This window comes from Anser anser (genome assembly GCF_964211835.1).
Source record: "Anser anser genome assembly, chromosome: 14".
NCBI lineage: Eukaryota > Metazoa > Chordata > Aves > Anseriformes > Anatidae > Anser > Anser anser.
The window spans coordinates 18,177,568-18,194,673 of record NC_139735.1 but is presented as its reverse complement, the minus strand read 5'-3'; the positions used below and the strand labels follow the sequence as shown (position 1 = coordinate 18,194,673).

Here is a 17,106-nt window from a genome sequence, read left to right as displayed (position 1 = left end):
AATGAGTAGCATCAATATGTCTGTGAGTGATGTAAGGGGATATAGACTGGTGCAGGGATGTATTTCAGGATATGCAAAATAAAAAGATATCTGAAGGGACTATACCTCATATTCTAGCAGTAAGTGGTTATTCCTATTTACCTAATAGTTGTGCTTGGGGTCAGGGAATGCAAAACTTTTGCCAGATCATCAGTGGTTTTTGCAATACAGTTTGCAGAATCTATTGTTGCTGCAATTCTGATAATCTCTTAACACTGACCTAACACAAAATGTGTTTTCCACTGAGAGTGAACTCAGATCTCAGAAAAGCCACAAAGCAAGGTACAGACAGTGTATACGCTGCCTTCAGAGGTTTAATGCATGACTGATTGAAACCTGCTCCATTTTTATGAGATGACACATTAAATAATTCTCATATTTGGTTTGCAGGAATGCCCATTTCTGCTAAGGAATGCTCTAAGTTCATGCGACACCCACAGATATGCATGTCAATAGCAGCAAGTTTAGTATTTAGACATCTTCAGCTACCAACACTGATGTAGATTTATCAGTACTAAATTATGGACACAGGCAGTCTGAAAGCATTTTTAACCACTAGATCACCATCCTACTCAGCAGTGATGGATAAACCACAAGACTAATCAAGGCACAAGGAATGCAGCCTCTGTCTGCCCAATGACACAAAGCTCATACTGCACTTACCAGCACATGCAAGGTCATTTAACCCTTGTACCTTCCCCTCTCTCTAAATTTAGGAACACTGGATCTGCTCAGAGCGAGACATAAATATCTGTGAGTCTAGTACTCTCTGCTGCTTATTCTGGTGTTAACAGCAGTGTCTTTAAATACCTGGAGGCAACAGTTAGGTATTAATTTTCATAGTGCGTAATAAGGAAATGGGCCTAGCTCACATTTACAAAGCGAGCTGTGAACTTCATCCAGCAACAGTTAGGTCAAAGGGTTTTGTTCAGCTTCATCCTTTTAACTTTTGCCTGTAACAAAGTGAAAGCAAGGCACAATATTAAAAAAGGATAATATGACCTTTCCAAAGAAAGCTGTTCAATGATGTTTCAATATCCCAGTGACAACTTCAAAAACTTCAGTTAAATGTGATGCCATAATTTTGACATTTTCTCCAGTATGGAACAAAAGGAATTTCTAGTAGTTGGGATTTTCCATAACCCGAAAATTCTATGTCTGAACTCCAACTTTCCGCTTTTTTCAAATAATCCAATCTTTACATGAGCAAGACTGTTACAAAATGGCAGGTCACTGCCCCCTTCTTAGATGATATCTACTCATCTCTTTCTCTGACTATACATCAATTTCTTTGAGCTACAATGATAAAACCATCATCTGATTAAAATGAAGGGAGGGGAAGAAATGAGACATGAGATTACTCAAGAAAGGAAAAGACATTTACTCAGCAGAGAGAAGTTCTGGAAGAGACACACTTTACAGGGTTCAAAGAGAAGTGTTTAAAGCAGAAACAGAAATCTTCATGAAGGTGCAGGATGAATGGATGAAACAGCAGGGGAGAGAGCAAAAGACCAAGAAATGGGAGGAGAGGCATAAACCTGGGAAAGTAAGGATGAGCAGGGAATAGTCAAAGAAAAGTAATAAAGTAGAAAAATGCACATCTGTAGAAAATTTAGACTGTGAGGAAAGAAGTCACAGAAAAAGAAAATATGAATAAAAAACAAAAAGATGGAGGTAAAAAAAATGCAGTGACAAACAGGATAGCAAATACAGAATAACCAAGTCTTTTTTTCTCTCCCTCATGTACTCTTTTGTTGCCTCTGTTTTTTTGTTACCAACAGAAGACCCTTTGGAGAGACGTGCCATGGCATTATATAAAAACGCACAGGTCCTGCAGCAAATCTATTATTTCATAGAAGGCAGAAGGGACAGAATAGCAATTCAGAAACACTGTGATTTAATAAAGCAGAAAGATCTAACATGAATTTTGGAAGTGGAACTGAAGAAATAAGAAGAAGGGTTACTTAAAAACTGAGGATAGCAGAGATGGATGTGGCTGTGATATTGATGGAACCGGAGAAGATATGTGGAAGAGAGGAGGACTACAGCACCTTCAGACACTTTCAGGACTCTAAATGAAAACGTAGCTTATTAAAAAAAAAATATATATATATATATATATATATAAAATCCTAAAGCTTCTGTACTTCTTTATGCAGCAGGTATAAACAAAGCTATAGAGATTCATGAACACTGGGAAGATGAAAACTTACCTGTAACTCCAAAAATTCTGCTAGCCATATTAAGTGATGTAAGTGATGAATTACCCATTCCCATGTCAGATTTTTTAATGCAGATTCCCAGACATTTCTCCGTTACTTAGTTTTCACATTTCTAGAAATCATTGCATGATTTTCCATTGTTCCTTTATCAGGTCTGCAGTGGAAAATTTAATTATCTGAAACCATTAGATTTTAAACTATACAATGTTTTGAGTACCCCCTGTATACATATAACTGATCACAGGAAGAGAAGCTTGTGTTGTCACTGTCCATTCACTTAATATTGGGCTAGATTTTCAACTGGATCTCCACAGATATGTAACTCCTTGGTTATACATGGGAGAAAATGTTCCCCTTCAAAATAGAGCTATTTTCATTAGAAAGAAGGTGTCTCTTGTTGCTTTTGTTTGGTTGGTTGCTTTATGTTTGTTTCTAATACTAAATCAAGGATAAGACAGACTTCAGTGAGCTGGTATAGCGTTTTGAGTAACCTACATTTGGATTTACCTTCTCTATTGATTAATATGTACCAACAGACACCATTAACTATGTATAGTAATGAGAGGTACTTGGACATAGCAGTTATGTAAAAAAAAAAACATAGCAAGCAGAAAGATGACCTGTAAATCATCTATCAAATAGGTAGTTTCTGAAGAAAGAGACTTTACAGTTGCATCATTTGTCCCAATCCATTGTGCAAAGATTATTGAAATACAATACCCTAAGGTCTTTTGGTAGCTAACAAAGTAGAGTGCTCAGCAGTGTTAATATTGCCCCCAAATCCTACAAATACTATATAGAGTTTGTATTTTAAATCATAAATAATGCTTAAATTTGGCAAAACAAATTCCTGAAGGTGTACAGAAAGAAAAGTGCTGGTCAGTAGACTCTGCTTGTTTTGATTTGTAAGACAGGTACAGGGAGGTGGAGGAAGGACCTGCAGAAGGTGAAGAAACCTTGTAAATAAACAAGACCTTCTGAAAGTGTCTGTTTTTGAAGAATTATTCAGATCCAGGCTTCACAGAGCTCAGCAGGGGAACAGAATATTTGGTTTTGCTGATAAACACAGGCTTCCCCAGATTTCCTCACCATTGTACACATATCATGAAACTAATTACTCTAAATTCAGTGGACATCAAACAGTTGTTTCAAAGCCAATGATTAAAAGAGCCCTGCCCATTTGTAACCAAATATTCTCTTTAACTTCATCCAGACTGGTAAGTGTGCCATGAATCAAGAATCTAATGCCTAGTCATACAAGCAGTCTCTGGTGCAGTGATACTTGCTATGGCATTTTTCCAAAAATCTGTGCAGATGCCACTAAACTTCAACTTTTCTTGAGAAGCTTGGTGAGAAACTTCAGGGAGCCAAGACTGAAGCAATGGATAAAAACTGATATTCCTAACAGCTACAGATGTCCAGGAAAGATGCTTCTTCTGCCTTCTACACATTTCTGTTAGTTCTTCTCAAAGCTAGTCAGTTATACTAATATGCCTCAGTCCAAATTTATTGGATAAAAGGGTTTAAGTGGGTATTTTTAGGTAATTAAGAGTGGATGCAGAGAAAAAGTATGCCAGTAATCAGAACTGGAGTGAAGGAACAATGACCATGGAGTATTAACTGCATTCATTCTATTACGGAGCAAATTCCCCACATTACCCCAGGAAGTGAGGGTCTCAACCACTCACTGATAGCAAAGGCCTGTGGTACCTGGGATGTATATGTATGCTGCAGCACTGCAGGTATATATATATGTAAACATAGACATATGTACAAGCAAAATTCTGATTACAGATCAGGGGGGAAAAATTAACCATTAGAGTATTCAAGCAAGTCCTGAGAGGCTGTAGCACTTCATGCTTGGAGATACTCAAAATGCTACTGACCAAGACTCTGAGGAACCTGAACTAGTCTGAACTGCTTTGAGCAAGGACTAGAGTAGAGACCTCCAGATGTCTTACCCAACTTAAATTACTCTATTATGCTATTGTACAGAGCGATCTAATTAAGGTTGCCCTCCCAAACCAAAAGTCTCAGACCATACCTTAGGAAAATTCCATTCCAAATATCTTATCAGGTATCCAAATATCTTATTGGAATCAGGGAGACTTTACCCCTGTGGAATTAACTACTAGGATCACTGAGCTGTAAGAAATAATTCTACGGCAACATCCCATAGTTCGCTCTTTAAGAGGTTGCACATATATCTGTAAGTACATATAACTTCCTATTTTCTATACCTCTTAAAATTCTCTACAAAATAATCAGCCAATCTAAAAGTCTGTTTCCATACCAACATTTTATGTTACATCCTTATACAATAAACTTTCTTCTTTATTGACACTGAACCAAAACCCGCAGCTAAAATAGAGATCCTAGCAGAAATCTTATAGTGCCCAGTATATTATAAGTATTCCAAAGATTTACATAAATGATGTCATATTTTTAACTTCTTCACTACTTCAGTGTCATTTAGAGTAATTTGCAGTTGGTGATATACAGAGCAAAAATGTTCATAGTAACGGTGCTATGTTGAACAGTTTTTACTGCGTGATTTCCCTATAAATAATGAGTATTTTTTTTGTCTGTCTCATTTAAGCACTACACAGTGCAGCAAAGAGCAGTGGCATCGTTCCAACTTAGTCTTTGCCAAAAAGTAAATCGTAACTCTTTTGATGATGTTCCCTGGAACCAGACAGACTCTGCATGTATTAGAAGTATATTTACATCAACTTTTCATGGAATAGGAAAAATGTACACAGCATTATCAAACCTTACAATTTTTACCACATTTGAAATATGTTAACTTTTCAACTTTTCACTTGAAACACAGAATCATCTAGGTTGGAAGAGACCTCCAAGATCACCGAGTCCAACCTCTGACCTAACACTAACAAGTCCTCCACTAAACCATATCACTAAGCTCTACATCTAAACGTCTCTTAAAGACCTCCAGGGATGGTGACTCAACCACTTCCCTGGGCAGCCCATTCCAATGCCTAACAACCCTTTCAGTAAAGAAGTTCTTCCTAACATCCAACCTAAACCTCCCCTGGCACAACTTTAGCCCATTCCCCCTCGTCCTGTCACCAGGCACGTGGGAGAACAGACCAACCCCCACCTCGCTACAGCCTCCTTTAAGGTAACTGTAGAGAGCGATAAGGTCGCCCCTGAGCCTCCTCTTCTCCAGGCTGAACAAGCCCAGCTCCCTCAGCCGCTCCTCATAAGACTTGTTCTCCAGACCCCTCACCAGGTTTGTTGACCTTCTCTGGACTCTCTCAAGCACCTCCATGCCCTTCTTGTAGTGAGGGGCCCAAAACTGAACACAGTACTCGAGGTGCGGCCTCACCAGAGCTGATGTCACCAGATCCCTAGCCCTGCTGGCCACGCTGTTTCTTATACAGGCCAGGATGCTGTTGGCCTTCTTGGCCACCTGAGCACACTGCTGGCTCATATTCAGCCGACTATCAACCAATACTCCCAGGTCCTTCTCTGCCAGGCAGCTTTCTAACCACTCACCTCCCAGCCTGTAGCACTGCTTGAGGTTGTTGTGCCCCAGATGCAGGACCCGGCACTTGGCCTTGTTGAACTTCATACAGTTGGCCTCAGCCCATCGGTCCAGCCTATCCAGATCCTCCTGCAAAGCCTTCCTACCCTCGAGCAGATCGACACACGCACTTAGCTTGGTGTCATCTGCAAACTTACTGAGGGTGCACTCGATCCCCTCATCCAGATAATTGATAAAGATATTAAAGAGGACCGGCCCCAGTACTGAGCCCTGGGGGACTCCACTAGTGACCGGCCTACAACTGGATTTAAATCCATTCACCACGACTCTTTGGGCCCACCTACCTAGCCAGTTTCTAACCTAACGAAGCGTATGAAATGTAACATATTTTTAAAAATGAAATAAGACCAAGAAAACTAGCAGCAGACTTGGCATGGACAATATTAAACAGCTCCAGTTTTAACAGGAAATGTAGGAGATTGTTCAGCTACTACAAGATAGAGATACTTCACGAGAAAGCAGCACTAATACGTCAAAGTCCAGTCTTAGTGACAGAACCAACAAATGCCTTAACAAATATAGGTGTCTTCTAGTCAGAGAAACCTAGATAAAGAAAGATATATGAAGCCATGTGGAAAAGAAACAAGCAGCAGAAAACATGAACTTCACCAAAACATTGCCAAAAAAATACATTTATAAATAAAAATATAACACTAGTGAAAAGAATTGCAAGAAGAGACAAAAAGAAATCCACCCTCAGAACCCAAGATACTGAAACAACAACTGAAAGTTAGGGGACTCAGGGTTAAAATATATATATATTAGCTGGATAAGATTCTAACCAGCAAGTTTAGGTTAATTAGACAGCTACATCAAACTTTCACAAACAGCTCTCAGGAAATATGTACCAGGCCAATCCTACATACACTTTTTTACAACCAGGGAAAATCTTCACACTAGGAAATGTCAGCAAAATGAAACATAATAAAGTAGACAGCACCTGGAGAAACTTAATGTAAAATCTTAAATTATCAGCTCAAACTGGACAACGTGTTACACTGAAACTACCAGTAAAATCAACAAACATTTCAGCAAAGTATCAAAGTAAGAAAAGCAATGGAAAATGGAATAATCATTTAAACACCAAAGAAGGATAATTTTTAAGAACTGTTTTTGTGTTACATGGTGTAGGCATTCATATTTTAAGAACGAAAGGAAACTTCTTGCAAAGGAGAGCAGACTGAATTTAAAGATATTTGACTTTTTTCAACTGTTGCATAGAAAAACCTAATCCACTCATCATAATTTTTCAAAACAGAATGCAACATCTTTTTATTTTGTCAACAAAATACCCATTATCATGAAGATTTCATAAGAAATATAATTTGAGCAGTTGAAATATAAATCTTGAATGCCAGAGCTAACTACAAACCAGCTTCTGCAACTCAAATGTTATTTCCATGTTAGCATAAGGATGTAATTTCTAAAATATGTAATTTGTCAAACATTTCCTCAGATCCAAAGTTAGCCAGAAAAAGAAGATATGGCAAGAAACATCAAATAGCTGGAGCAACATGGGCCAAAGCAAAATATATATATATATATATAAAATATATAGCACTTCAAAAATAACTGTCTCTTCTGTAACGTTTCATATATCACTACTCATTCCCCTCTTCTAGATTGTCAGTTTGCTTAAGGAGAGGTCAGTCCCCTATTCAGAATTCTATCAGACATAATACACTTGAGGGATGACTGCTGGTCTTCTGCATTCCCTGTTTGGAGTTCAGTGTTCACACTGACATATGTGCATAAAGCTTGAGTAATAAAGGTGTCTTGCATTAATCAGATTCACCTTTACAGGGGAACTGTTCCTGCTGATGCTTTCAGAAGTACTTTAAAAATGAATATTTTATATGAGCAACACCACTAGTGATATCTACTATTAAGGTTGCTGGGCACTGTTAGAAGTTTGCTTTCTAGTCAATTTTAAGTTTGCTTAACTTTAAACTTTTGCATCTATATTCCTGAGAGGTATCTACCTCTCAAACCTACAGATATACCTGTGCATTTATGGATCTTCATATTTCAGAATAAAAGTAATTCAGTCTTTCCTGAAACCAGAAAACAAGTTGCTTGCCAAGGTCAAAGTGAAAAATTTGAAAATTGTTTTGTTCTCGGGTTATTGTATCTGCATGTTCAAGACTAAGGATTGGAAAAGGTATAGAGATGCTAAGAAGTCTTGAATTTCATACAGTCATCAATTCAAATGTCAGGACTTGAAAATTCTCATTTCACATAGCATAAGTAAGAGATATTAAGGTTTGGTTGCTATGCTCTATCTGAATTTCATTGCTCCTGAGAGCATGATCCATTTTGTCACAGTTTACTATGCTCAGACAGGACTACGTCATCTCCCCAGTGCTACAAGATACATGGCAGATAAGCATGAGTTTTGAGGAAGATGTTGCTGAGAGAAAAGAGCCAAAGAAAAATGAAGGTAGAAGAATTGAGGAAGACTTCTCAGAACATACCAAAAACTATAAAATATCTTTCCTTTTTTTTATATGGAAAATCAAGTCATCAGTTTTCAAAATTATGCAGATAAAGTCGATTGGCTCTTTAGGCAACTTTTATCTACATGACTCAATGTCCCATTTGATGCTAAAAATAAAAATGAATATTGTACAATTGATAGTATTATTTATCCTGTAAGCTGAACAAGTCATAGGTCTCATGAAAAAAAAATATATATATATATATGTAGCCTAGTAATTGGAAAGTATAACGTATATGCCCAGAGTGGGGCAAACTGAACTCTCAAGGGTAGCCTCAGCATTAGCATTTACTGCTTTTTGAGTCTTCCATTTCACAGCCTTCCTGTTTTTTAAATATAACTTGGAATCTTTCCTATTTTCTTTTTAGTGTTTTGTTACTGTTCCTTTGAGATATACCACAAACTTCTCTAAAGTGCACTAATTAAATTTATAATGACATTGAAATATCTTGTTCCAAATCCCTTGCAGAGACTGCTAAACATTTTCCACTTTGTCTGTGTTTCTATCTCTTTCTTTAATCTGCAAGAGGGAAAATATACCAAAACCTGACTTAGGACCTTGCAATGTTTGCCTGATGCAATTACATTCTTTCCTCTATCGTTAATTCAGAAATGTGTCTTTCCAGGTATCCATCTCCGACTTGTGAATAACACCTCTCGTATCATTTAAGGAAGCAAACTATATATAAAGTTTTGCATTTCCCTGTCAGTGTTTCCTTCAGGGGAATTTAAAGGGACTTCAGCACTATTGGAGAGAATGCCTCAGTCATGACATATAGATGTGCATTTCAACTATCCAGCTGAGCACAAAGACAACCCCTTCTACCTTGTTACCCGGAGCTTGCTGAATGTTATGCAGGTGTAGTGCAGAAGACTGAAGTCACAAGTGACTTAGGAAACCAAGATTGAAAAGGATCACACGGTTTAAAGAGTCCCATTATCCTCAGTTGCATAACTTATTCATGGCATGTAAGATCCAGCCACTTTTAAAAAAGCTAAGCCAAAAAACACTCAAAGCATGTGAATTTACTGTGCATAGGGAGGTAGTAATCTCTCCGTTACCACCCTAAGCACGCAGTCTGGTTGGGCACTAATTGTCATGCCACTGCTCATATGCTTTCCCATCAGCTGTTGCGGCTTGCCAACCTCTCTTTCCCCATAAATTGGAAAAACTTAAAACCTTTAGCCAAAAGACTGAAAAGCCATAGAAAAAGAGGAAAATTAATAAAGAGAACTACTAATAGCATGGATCATTGCAATAATATTTGATAAAAATGCTAAATTTGATTTGCCAGTCACTTTCCCAAAGTGAAGGACAACTGGTTTGGCTAGAAGCAGGTATGTTGCTCTTTCAGACTGAATAAAACCTTGCATTGATTTCAGGTGCTCTTTCAACCCCTTATAAAAGCACAATATGAAATCAAGTGAGCCTATTCCAGAAGTCCATTTTGCTAATAAACTACTGAGGGGCAATTATGGAAACTAAACATTTACATACAGTGGACAATAACACAACTATTTTGAAAACAGATGTTTTTGAGGAGAAATGTTGTACAGCATGACATAATTGGAATCATTCTTTAACATCGGAAGGGTTTGTTATAATTACCATGGGGGCTGTTTGTACTGACCTACCCAGGCACCCTCCTGTTTTACTGATATTAAGACCACTTTTTTCCTGCATTCAGCAGGTGATTTTATCTCCCCACAGTGTTCAGAAAGGACTGAGTCAAACCTTGAGGGCCTAATTCTCATTTGCTCAAAAGCCATATTGCACATCCAGAACTCAAGGGCTTTTTTTAAGTGGGCGCATACTGTACTTAGGCAATGAGGTACAAACTACCTTTGGTGTAAATAAAAAGCAGGGCACTTAGTGTGCATGTTTCACAGGTCATCACGTGGTGAGAGACTGTTTCCTGTAAGTTTAATAGCTTTTAGCTAGTGTGCAATTTCAGTATAAGCTCCCTACTGAGTCATTCTTCTCCAGAGCTAGGGAAACCACCTGCTTTCATAGTTATTGCTAAGAGCAATAGATGGCAGTCTTAAGAATAAGATCATATTTAGAGTTAGGAAAAAAAATAGGGGGAAAAACTTCAAATTCTATGAAGAATTATCCAAATAATAGAAGCCTGTAGCTGTCACCTCCTCAAATCACTCACAGAACCCACCTCACAGATCTTACAGTCTGCTCTTCAAGTGTTTTAATGTAAAGCTGTTGACTAATAAAATGCCTCTGAATGTTCTGAATGCATGTTGTATTCAAGACATTTCTATCTGAACTCACAGGACAAGATGATCTGTAACACAGAACCATCAGGGTGTTGTATATATCCATATATCCGTATGTTCTGATAGACAGGCATAGGCTTCAGACCGAGTCTTGTCTGAGATTTAGAGGGGATATTACCAGATGTCGTGCAGAAGATGCAAGTCTTGTTCACCTCCTTTTTTGTTGTTGTCTTCCCCCCAAAGAACGCACTGTGGAAATATCAGTGACTGACACTGAATAGAAGCAGTTTCCTTCTCAAAAATGTCATGTACTCTTATAGAATGAATTGAGTTTTACAATCCTTTTACTATTCCATTAACTGCATCCTAAAGTACCTGCCATTCTATCAGTTCAAATACTTCACACTTGTAAGATGCAAGCGGAGAAAGTTTAGGAAAGATAGAGAAGCTATAAAATGATGCAGGGTAGAGAAAAAATTATTATGGTTTTGATTAAAATGTACTATAAAAAGTAACTGAAAACTAGATGGGGAATTACAGCATAGGTGACAGAGGTCTGCAGACTGACTATTCCAGCTTCCCTGCTGGGAAAATGCAGCCCCCAACAGCAGGGGAGTTGGACCGGACGATCTCTTGAGGTCCCTTCCAACCTCTACAATTCTGTGATTCTGTGATCATAATGGTCAGTACTGGCTTGAACAACCATAAGTTACAGCTTTCCATCCTGCTGTTGATTTTGAAAAATATATCTCTATAAATATTTCTACTTGTAGAAAAGTCTATTGTGTGGTAACATTTATTTTATGATTATCATATATTAAATGTTTTTAAATGAAAGTATGATAGCAGAGAGGACATAAATCTGAATTAGATTCAATGAATTCAAGACATTCGTTGTATTCTTTACTTTTCCATTAGTTGTACTCTGGCATTATAATGTCTTACCATCTTTGATCTAAGTTCGTGGTTTAATAAAAGCCAAAATCAAATAACCTCAGTAGCCAGTTTCTCTGCAGATGGCAAAATAAATTTTTCAATTATTTCTTTTAGCACATTTTTCATTCAGAACAGTCAATAATTTTACAACTTCAGGAACAGTCTTGAAGATAGAGAATAAAAGATACAGAAAAACCTGGAGGTTTTTTACTTAGATTTTGCCAAGAAGCAATGAGACATGACTGAAAAGCACATAAAGTTTTGAAAATGTTATAAGCAGGCACATGTTATTATGAGCACAAGTGAAAGAGATACAGCATAGTGGTAGAGCTGACTACATTTTCCTTCATTTGTGTAGTCTGGCCTAATCAGACTAATTTTACTAATGGCTTTAATTTAATATATAGTCTGAGCAACTTCTTGCCTGTTGAGTGCACATGCAATGATGCCTACAACGTACCTTATAGTTCTGGTCCCACATCAAGAGGAAACCAAGACTCCAGGATTTGTACTGAGAGACAGGTGAGGGGCAAATAGGAGACCAGAACTGTAGAACAAGCTCCCTGCAGTCAGGAAGCATCCAGATGCCCATCTAAAACAGCAAGCAACATCATGGAGCACCTCTGCTTCCTGAGGCAGGCCTGCCAGTATGTTCCTAACTAACAGCTGGAGCTGTTTTGTCACAAACATAAGAATTACATTTACTGGACTTATTCTCATATGTAATTAAAAGAGAGGAATCAAAACTCGAAACTGAAAAGTTGTTGTGTTTCACAAGGTGTCATGCAATGTGGCTTTATTCCAAAGGAAGAAACTCTGCAAAGTCTAAAATCCTGTGTGAAAGAAAATTCAGAGGAAAAAATTACATGTTCCACCCTCATTTGCTTTTAAGGAGGAAAAAAAAAAAAAAAAAAAGCTGATTTTGAAAGTACTTACTTAATTCTGGATTCTCAGAGTAAACTGACGTCATTCTGTTGATTTAACTGGTGCCATAATGTTTTGCTGAAGACAAGAATCTGGCCTGGGTCATCTGAAGTAGCTACTGTTTCCCTATGTTGTTTCAAAATAGAGAAAGCAAAAACAAAGCATTTACTAGGTGAACATATTTATTACAAGCTTCTACACACGTTACAATTAAAATTAGAAAGGAAAATAAATGAATACTTAGCATTCTTCCTAAGTAAAGTATGCATTCAACTTAATTAAAGAAGGAAAAGTTATCCTTTCAGTTATTAAGCAAAAGAATATTTTGTATGAAGGATTTTCTTGAGCAGCTCTTCAAGCATTAATTGATATACTGTGGCTTAGTGGTTTAATTATTGGTTTCAAGAATTACTTAGTGACTCCAGAGAGTGGACCATTGGAGGTCATCCAAAACTACCATCTGGCTCACTGCACTGAAGAATGGACTTTACTGTAAATACTCATGTTAGATATTTCAGCTACTTCCATACAGAGGGGAAAATAGCCCACTGATATGGCCAAGAACTTCTTTCTCCAAGGTATTGTTCTGAATGCAGCAAAGGAATAAACAATTCTGTTGTTTGAGTGATCCCAACCCCACACTTCCATCCCTGTTGCTCAATTTCAAAATAACCATCTAAAACAGAAAAAGTTCAGTGATTCAGCTGACACCAGCTTGAATCACAGAATCACCAAATATCCCAAGTTGGAAGGGACCCACAAGGATCATCCAGTCCAACTCCTGGCTCCACGCAGGACCACCCAAAAAAACAGACCATGTAGCTGAGAGCTTTGTCCAAATGCTTCTTGATCTCTGGCAGGCTCAGGGCTGTGACCACTGCCCCGGGGAGCCTGTCCCAGTGCCCGACCACCTCTGGGTGCAGAACCTTTCCCTAACACCCAGCCTGACCCTCCTCTGTCCCAGCTCCATGCCGTTCCCTCGGGTCCTGTCGCTGTCCCCAGAGAGCAGAGCTCAGCGCCTGCCCCTCCGCTCCCCTCGTGAGGGAGCTGCAGGCCGCCATGAGGCCTCCCCTCGGCCTGCTCTGCTCCGGGCCAAACAAACCAAGCGACCTCAGCCGCTCCTCATATGTCTTGCCCTCCAGACCCTTCACCATCTTTGTAGCCCTCCTTTGGATGCTCTCTAATAGTTTTATGTCCTCCTAATACAGCAACGCCCAAAACTTACTGCAGTACTTGAGGCCGCAGCAGTGCAGAGCAGAGCGGGACAATCCCTTCCCTCAACCGTCCAGCAGCGCTGTGCCCGATGGACCCCAGGACAAGGTTGGCCCTCCTGGCTGCCAGGCCCCGCTGCTGGCTCATGCTCAGCTCGCTGTCAGCCAGAACCCCCAGATACCTTTCCACAGGGCTGCTCTCCAGCCTCTTGTCCCAGTCTGTGCCAGACTCGTCCCAGATGCCAAATCCAACACTTGCTCCTGTTAAACTTCATATTGTTAGTGATTGCCCAGCCCTCTAATTTGTCAGGATCTCTCTGCAAGGCTTCTGTACCCCCGAGGGCATCAACAGCTCCTCACAATTTAGTGCTATCGCATTCAAGTGCAACTTGAGTTGCCATTTTAAATGTAAAGTGCTGAAGGCTAACAAAAGGGTGCTGGAAGTTTTGCTGATGCATTTTGCTGCAACCAGCAATTAATTGTGCTAATTTTAAGCAGAGTAAACTACTTGATAGATTGTTCTCAAACTTAATATTTCTAACAGCCCTTTCATTTCATACAATAGATGGCTGCACAACAGAAACAAGGAGAATTTTTTCCAGAATTCATGTAAGAAGTTGTAAGGAATGTACCTCCTTATGTGATACAAGGTACCATGCCACTTAGAAGTTTGTCCAGGTGTGGATGTATCTAGTGACAACGAAGATTGCATCAAGACCAGAACAAGACCGTATTTTCATTTAAAGAGATAAATTCAGGGTGTTGTGCTGGCTTTAGCAAAGTTTTTGTGCTTGAAGTTATCTGGTTAAACAGCAATGCCAGTTGCCTGCATAACCCACGTATTGGGGCACTCCCTAGGAAGAGCAGGCATTCAGGTCTAAAACAGATCTACCCAGTTTGATTTGGAACAAGCTTAAGAATGTTTACTGAATGTGAGACTGAAAATATGACTTCAAGCTCAAGAAGAAAGACATGTCTGAGCTTCAAGGGACATCAAAGAAAAAAATTCATTCTGATGAGAGGATAATTATACTACAGAAATGATTTGTTCCCATGTTCATATCCATCACTTTGAGTATCAGCTATCAGCACTTCAATAAGCAAACTTTCATCTCTAATACACGCCCCAAAAAATCACCTAACTCTCTCCAATCCAGATCTTTATGATGCTGTATAGTTCCCTAACACATAAGATTCCGTACTATTCTCTTAAAAATACTTGTATTGTCTTCCTTAATGACTGTTAAAATGTAGGGGTTGATTCATTTCACTGCCTTTTTAAACTTTCTGTTACTACTTATTTTACACAATTCACATTTAATCTTAATGAAAGGAATCAAATGGCAAGCTTCCCTGTTATTAATAGTGTCTTAATAGTTTCTAAATCATCATGTATTTAAAATGAAAATTCCTATTACATGATGTCTCTATAGGTACTCCACAGAAACAAATGGCTGCTTTGGGAGACTTGCAATGAAGGATTTCAGGAACTCCTTCCAGCTCCATGCCAGAAGTTTGAATTGAGTTCCAAATGGGAAAGAGTGAAACTATTTGATAGTGACATCTACTTTGATGGAGGGAAGAGGAATTAGCACCAATTGTATTTCTGTTGGAAGTTTCTGGAGAATCCAGCAAGTTGGTTTGTATCAAAGAATATCACCTTGGAAATTATGATAGTGAATCCAGAAAAATAAAAAAAATGAGGCTATCATGAAATCCAAATAACTAAATATACATGTGTGTGCATAAATATATACTTATTACATAGATACATATTAATATAAAATCAATGGCTACATGTCTTAAATTATTTAAAAAGCAGAATTCTTTTATAAGGTCATCAAGTTGTTTTGGAATAATTAGAGAAATTATTTGGCACACAGTTCTTTGCTTGGACTTGAAATGAGAGCAGAAGTTGTCCAAGCTAAAAACAGATCAAGTTCTGCATTTTATTTATATGCATATACACACACACAGAGTAATAAATACTACTATCTCCCAGGAATGTACTATCCAAACCAATGATGTACGTATATTACAAAAATATTGTTTTATGCCTGCTTTTTATTTTGATCAAGTGTAGTTATGGTTCCCTCCTTGTTTTACAGACTATTCGTCTGGAACTTCCACCTGTTTTTCAGGTGTCACATACACACATAGATTTCAAAGACGTTCTGCATTTCCACATCTCATTACTTTAAGAGAATATCATAGACTCTTAACATCCATGATGAATCAAGCCATAAGTTTCGCCTTTTTTTTCCCAGTATATTGATTACTAACACATGGCATCTGCTCCCCTAATTGTACTGTATTTAAACATAATTTTCATTCCTCTGGATAATAACAAATACAGTTGTGTTTGACCACTGGGACTGATCAAGAAACCAGTTAAAGAACTTTCCTGTTTACCTTTAGAAATGCATATTCCCTCCAAAATACCTAACAGGTTATCTAATCAATATTAAAGCAATTAAACCCCACTGTGATCTGTCCCTCCTCCAGATTTCTTATGTATTATTGTCTCCTTCTGGCTTATATGCCCTCATCTACTTTCACTAACTGTCTGGAACTGTATATTACACAAAATAATTGATTATATTTATTCCATTAATGTATCAACTTATCTTCCTGTTGCAACCATCTAAAATGAGTGTCCCTTTCTTCTATCCTATCAATCATTTCTTTATAGTATCATCCTTTTCAATGGTTTATTCCTCTTTCATCTAAGGGAACTATCTCATAACCAGCCCTTAAATATGGGGGAGTTTTATTTACATTAATATTGACATAAATACTTTGTCTCCTTTTGCTCCTCTTGCTTTAGCTTCAATGTTTTAACAGTCTCTTAGGCTCCTGTGACATTTCAGCATTTTAGTGTGGTACCATACATTCTGATTTGTTTCAGGCTTATTCCCAGCATAATGAATGACAGAACTGGTATTTTTCTAATTAAAAAAAAAAAAAAAAACAGCTGCCTAGTTTGAGAAAACAGACACTTATTAAATAATGCATATACTTTGGCCATTCTGTCACACAGACTACTGATTACTGATGACAGATACTCTAATACAGCAGTAATACTTTGATCTAAGCATCCAATTTCAAAAATATGACGCACCAGGACTGCCATGATGACCTCATGCTTTGTTTTCTGTCACCTTACGGAGCCAGTTTTTCCTTGCCCTCTCCTACTCTGTTTTATACCCTGTCCCAGAAACTATTAGACCATTACCCTGCAGGAGTAAGAGAAGGGAGGAGATGGTTGTGGCCCTCCATTTGCTGTACAGTTTTGTGCCTAATGAGCTGAAGTTAACTGTCCCACACATGCACTGGGGTAGGTGTTCTAAGTCAAAGGAAAAACTTGTGCTGAAGAGAGGAGAAAAGGATGTGCTATCAGCCTGCGTCCCTGAGGTCTACGACCTCAGCATTTCTCGAAGATGGATCCTGGGGAAACCAATTGGATAGGAGGAAATAATG

General features: G+C 38.3%; 1 protein-coding gene across 3 annotated transcripts in view; it reads right to left on the bottom strand.

Annotated features, from left to right (window-relative positions):
- The window catches only part of LOC310881225 (uncharacterized protein), a gene marked incomplete at its 5' end in the record, with an annotated part of 330,228 nt that overhangs the window by 120,246 nt on the left and 192,876 nt on the right, over positions 1 to 17,106 (bottom strand). For 2 of the 3 annotated variants that reach the window (XR_014572237.1, XR_014572238.1), the window contains 2 exons: positions 912 to 992; positions 12,428 to 12,541. Of the gene's footprint in view, positions 1 to 911; positions 993 to 2,252; positions 2,403 to 12,427; positions 12,542 to 17,106 lie in introns of those variants that run through there. The other variant, XR_014572239.1, reaches the window with a different exon arrangement.